The sequence below is a fragment of the Trachemys scripta genome, chromosome 1, assembly GCF_013100865.1.
Source record: "Trachemys scripta elegans isolate TJP31775 chromosome 1, CAS_Tse_1.0, whole genome shotgun sequence".
Lineage (NCBI taxonomy): Eukaryota > Metazoa > Chordata > Testudines > Emydidae > Trachemys > Trachemys scripta.
In genome coordinates this window covers 185,999,207-186,005,312 of record NC_048298.1, presented here as the reverse complement: position 1 = coordinate 186,005,312, position 6,106 = coordinate 185,999,207, and positions in this window count along the sequence as shown.

The window sequence follows — 6,106 nt, the reverse complement described above, 5'->3', positions numbered from 1 at the left end:
GGCTCCCAGCCCCGCGGCTCGGCTCCCCGGCCCCGCGGGCCCGGACCGGCCCGGCACTGCGACCCTGGCCCCCGGCCCGGCTCCCGGCCAGGCACCATGCCCCCGGCCCCGCACAAAGAGGCCCCGGCCGAGCCTCCCGATTTTCCCGGACATGCCCGGCTTTGGGGGATTTCCCCCCGGACGGGGATTTGAGCCCCCAAAAGCCGGACATGTCCGGGAAAATCCGGACGTATGGTAACCCTAGTCACCCTAGTTGTGGAGAAATATAGGCAAAGGCTTAGCCAGATGCTAAACATTCCCACGTCGTGAATTAGTCTATTTCAGAGCCTGCAGCGAAGACAGCCTAGGACGGGTAGTCAATAGGCAGACCAAATCCAGATCATCAGATGCTTTTGAATGGACCCTAACAGCTTTTTATTTACTTATCATTGTTATTGTGGTGTGAAAAACGTTTCTCTGGCGTGTGGACCTTGCCTATATCTCAACCAAGAAATTTGGACCTTGACAAAAAATAACAGACTACCCCATGCCTAGGAGTTAGTCATCCATCATCTAGCACCTTGGTGTACGCTTATGTCTACACTGCAAAGAAAGGCCCACAGCAGCGAGTCTCAGGGCCAGGGTCAGCTGACTCAGGTTTGCACTATGGGGCTAAAAATAGCAGTGAAGACCATTGGGCTTAAGCTGTAGCCCAGGCTCTGAAGCCCAGCGACGGGGGAGAGTCTCGGAGCCCAGGCTCCGGCCTGAGCCGGAATGCTCACCCTGCTCTCCTTCGCCCTGTAGCACAAGCTCTGTGAGCTTGAGTCAGTTGAGCCAGGCTCTGAGTTTCTCTGCCACGGGTTTGGGTTTTGTTTTTTTGCAGTGTAGCCGTACCCTAAGTGTCCTGCTGGAACCCAGGCAGGGAGCTAAACATCCCCTGGGCTCAACCTCCACCTACAGCCAACAAAACACAAGAGGGAAGGGAGCGGCTCAGGCAAACTCCCCATGGTGCTTTGAAGAATGCACCTCACGCCCCACGTGAGCTGGCTGTGTCTGTACCCAGAGCTGCACTAAGGGCCTAACCCAATTGTCACTGCAGTCAGTAAGAGCTTTGCCATTGACTTTAATGGGAGATGAATCGGGCCCCCATTTAAGGGGACGACTGTCCTCCCTGCTGGTACTGGTATAAACCGAGAATGATTTTAGTGAGATTGCACTCAAACAGGCAATACGGCTACAGGCTGGGGAAGTCAGTCCTGTGAGAAATGGATATTTGGCACATTAATGCTGGTGGAAAGATCATGGATCCAATTCTTTCTGTAGCAATGGCATGGACCCAAAAGGTTATTTATGTGACTCTTGGGTGCTCCTCAGGACTGTCTGGCTCACACCAGGAAAGCCAAGAGCCCTAGTGCAGTATTTTTATGTCCAAGGAATCAGCGGGAGAGTGCTTTAAATACCAGGGTGACTCCTCTTAGCACAGGAGACATGCAAGTCCAGGCTGCAGGGTTCCCAGAAAGATGACTCTTCAGTAACACCTGAAGACCCTGATCCTTCAAGGAGCTCCACTGAATTAAACGGGGCTCAGTGGATGCAGGAGTCTGGCCACCGGGAACAATTTGCAGGTGCAAGCTTTACCAGTGGTTTATTATTATTTATTATTATGGGGATGTGCACCACCTTGGCTAACAGTGAAGATCTCTTATGGTGCCCTGGGTCTGAGTTTTTATACTGAAGTGATAGAAGAATCCAGTTTGGAAGATTTGCTCTTGTATTCTGAGCTGTCTGAAATTACATTGGTTAGGACATTCTGCCTTTGACCACGCATCCCCATCACTAAGCAATTTTTATCTTTTTCAAGACTTGTGTCTGGTTACTTCCTGTTACTCACTAGTATTACCAGGCTTCATCCTGAGGAAGTGTTGGGAGACACCCAGCTCTCCCCTTGTTAAGATGAATGCACTTACTATATGTGAAGAGCGGACAGGAGTGAAGGAGGCTTCCCTTTATGACTACATTACCTGGCGATTCTGTATTACAGTATAAAGCCAAACTACAAATACACAGTATTGCCTCTTGTGGGCGCTCTTAGTATGTTTTTTTTAACTGCTATACACAAAGCAAGATCATTTTTTCAGTGAAGGCAGTGAATGTGCTGAAATGTCACCGTATTATTTTTAGAAAAGATCTATAAAAAAGCATTACACCACCAACCAAGAAACTGCTACTACATGGTATTTCTAAGCAAATGTATTTCACCAATAAAATGGAGTCAGCTAAAAGAGTGAAATGTACCCCCATGCCAAGGGGCAGGACAAGGCCTACACACCGCTTCAGTCCCACTCAAGCACTAGTGTGAGCGCTAAAGAGGACTATACGTGGTGCTGACCCTCTGCACAGTGGTATATTTTACCCACTAATGAACTGGGGGATAGTGAAGGAGAAGGAAAGTCCCAACTTCTTTCAAGGCTCTGCCATGTACAGATGGCAATTTCACTCATCCTGAAGTTTTTCTGTGAAATAAATGACTCCATTCAGAGGTGGTGATTCAGACTGATCACTGAGCTTATTTGTCTAGTGGAAGGTAATGTGGATTCTTGCCCTTACTACAGTATTTACCTATATTGCAATATTGGTGCCATTCCGTATATTTAGAATGGCAGATACCGCACACACAGTGCTCCACGAGGTAGTAATAAGGATCCATTTTTTAATGATGGCCACTGTTATATTTGTATGTGCTGGGATTTTCAAAGGAACCTAAAGGAAATAGATGCCCAGATTCCATTGGCTTCAAATGGAAATTGCATGCCAGACTCCCTCAGGCAGCTCAGCAAACCCCATCTATAAGACAATGGCAGGTAAATTAAGTGTGTTATGCTGAGCACTCCATACCTGATTCATGACTTGATTACCGCAGTGTAACTCTACAGTAGTTAGTATAAACTTAATGTAACAAAGCAATGAATCAGACCTTCCTTGCCTGCTATAACGTTCTGCCATCATATCATTCTTTCATCATATCAAGGGATCATGGTTTGAAAAACTTGCACGTTTTTCCTTTTTCACTCAGAAGTATAATTGCCTGTTTTAACAGCTTGCATTTCATCAACCAAAAAGCTCTTTCACCCAATGCAAAATTGTAACAACTTTACGACCTTCAAGAAAGTTAAATGCCAGTTTTAAAGTGCTGGTGTCCTTTGGAGTCTTTAAGATCTCTAGAAGGTTTTAGTGTGTGTGTTTATACGAAAGGATGGCTCTGTGACACAACTCAAAATGTAACCTAGCATGATGATATAAAGGGTTAATATATGCAGCAAGCATAGTGTATTATTGCCACGTAGCCAATCATCAGATAACTTCTACAGAAAAGCAACTAATAAAGTATTAGTTAGACATGAAAGATTTTTTTCCTTGCATAAAATATTAGTAAAATTTAACACACAGTCTATGATATACAACTAGTGTGTCTAGACAAGAAAACAGCTCCTTACACCTTCATTTCTATGGTGTGTTATTTTACTTGGCCTATCCAGAGTTTCATAACACTTTTTCCTATGGTCCCTTCAGCAAGACAAAATGCCATTTTGCTCTCAGGCTTGAATTACAATACAGTTTTTTCCAACATGCTGTAATTTGGGTCTCCGCACATTAAGAAGTCCTGTGCAGTACCTGTACCTGCAGGTGTGCGTGGATGCAGGAGTCAGTGAACTGGTCTTGCCCCAGGCCAGCTGATTTGACAAGAGATCAGCGAACTTGTGCTGATATACAGAAATTGCATGACGCAGTGCCATGCCACACCTCAGACACATGAGCTCTGTTTTTCTAGGGCCTGATTCTGAGAGGCACTGAGCACTTGCAACTCCCACTGAAGTCAATGGGCTTTGCGCTAGGTGAGCGCCTCTGAGGTTCAGCTCTGTAGAAGACGTAGTGCTGCCAATTGTTTTCCTATTTGATTTTTTTTAATGTCCGAGGGTCTGTTTCTATTTAACCCTGAGGACACTGAATAATGCCATGTGTATAACCCAAGGAGTCTCTAGAGGGGCCAGGTAGGAAGTAGGGTTTCTTGCTGTTAAGAAGCAAGAAACTGGAAGTTGTGACCAAGGGGATGTGGACAGGAAGTGTGAGACTTTCCACCTGCTGTGGTGTGGGTAGGACAGTAGGAGGGACCTCACTGTTCTTGGGGGATGTTAGTGAAGGAATAGGAGCTTCAATCCCTGAGCAAACAACACTAAGGATGGGGATAGTTCTGTCTAGTGTTCTAAAGATTCAAGATCTTCAACTGGCAGGCTGACACGCCTGTTTTCCATGTCTAGGGGTGAGAAATTGCTCACTACTACAGTAACTGGGGCGGGAAGAAGCAAATCTCTCGTGAATAGGACTCTCCCTGATATTGGGAGCAGACAAGTCCATAATACAGAGAACAGCTCACTGTCAGGGCACTTCAAAAGCATGCAGAGTGGAATCCTTGCCATCATGCATATGGCTGGGCAGAGCCCCAGACTAGGTGCAGGAGAAGGGATAGCTGAGAGTACTAAACATGCACAACAGTTTGAATTCCCCTTGAGTTACTAGAATAGGCATCTGTGGGGCGCAGGAGGCTGTGTGTTACTGAACTCTGCGTTACTTTCATGAAATCTCTCTGCTGCTGCTGCGAACTTAAAGTCAACTATTTTGCACGATAGGCTTGAATGCCAAGATTCCGCTACAGGTTTGAAGTCTCTTTGAAGACTTGTCAAGGAAAAAGACGAAATTCCTCAGGTGCAATACAAAACCAAAACCATGTAGTTCAAAGAAACCTTTGCAGGACCCCATCCTGGAATCTGACCTGCCAGGAGTCACAGACACCCACTAAGAGTGCTAGTGAAGTCAGCAGCAATCTGCCCACATTTATCAGATTGTAGGATTGGGGCTTTAGACTGTAAGCCCTTTAGGGCAGAGATTCTGTCCACCTTTGTTTGTACAGTGCCTGGCACAATGGGGCCCTGATCACAACTGAGACCTCTGGGGGCTATTGAAATATAAATATTAAGTGTTGAAAGTAGAACAGACTAAGGTGGCACTGCATGATGATCAATGTATTGCCCTTCTAAGATTACTGGTCAATACTCAAATATCATGGTACTGCCAGTCTACTCTATAAATACAATAAAGGAATATTTGTACAGTAATTATTTTCCATACAATGTAAGGTACTGGCTACTGTCTATGTGTCTCTTATCCCCCTACTAATCAGAATGTCGGTCTTAGTCAAATGTCTGTGTGACTATATTGTTCTCTAGGGCTCATTTCCAGAAGATACAAGCCCTAATAGTACTCCAGCCAACAGAGACTCTCATTTACCTTAAGTGACAGAGGTTTGTGCTTTGGGATCATAAAATCCTTGATGACTGGGAGGACTGTGCAGTCATGAGGTGTAGAATAGCTGACAAGCATGAAATCCCATGCAGCCATAGAATCATTACAAACAATGTGGAAGGCTGTCTAATTCCTGAATAGGGAAAAATGGATAATAATTGATCAATATCTATAGACTTTTAGAGCTTTGGGTTAACCCTCTTAAAACAATTCAGTTTCAGAAGCTGACAGTACCACTGTATTACAGACTATTTAGTGTGAATGAGAGTGTGACATTAAGCTCCCCTGTATTCATACCCAACACGCTATTATAATAATCTCTGTACAAAATATGCCTTGTGAGGTATCATTTGAAAACTAATAACTTGCTGATCATGAATATTCTTGTAAATATATGTACACAGTGAGTATTAAGAGTTACGAATATACGCTGGAATTATGACTTATTAAAGTGTGTTTAAACCAGCATGTCAGGGGGAGTTGGTAAATAGGTCTGCCTTAGACAAAGGAATGCATATTTGATTCTCTGACCAGCCCAGTCTTCAGGCAAAGCCAATGAAGGTCCATTTTTATGTATTAGGTAAACAAAGCTATTAAGCTTAAAAAGTGGAGGAAGGAAGAACATGGAGCTTCCTTCACCACCAACTCCATGTTGCCTTCCTCACAGCTTGAATAAACTTTCCTTTGAGGGGTAACTCTGGGAAGAATCCATTTCAAAGGTTTACTGCTCTATAAAGACAGGTGTGGGGGGCTTAAGTGATAAGCAATT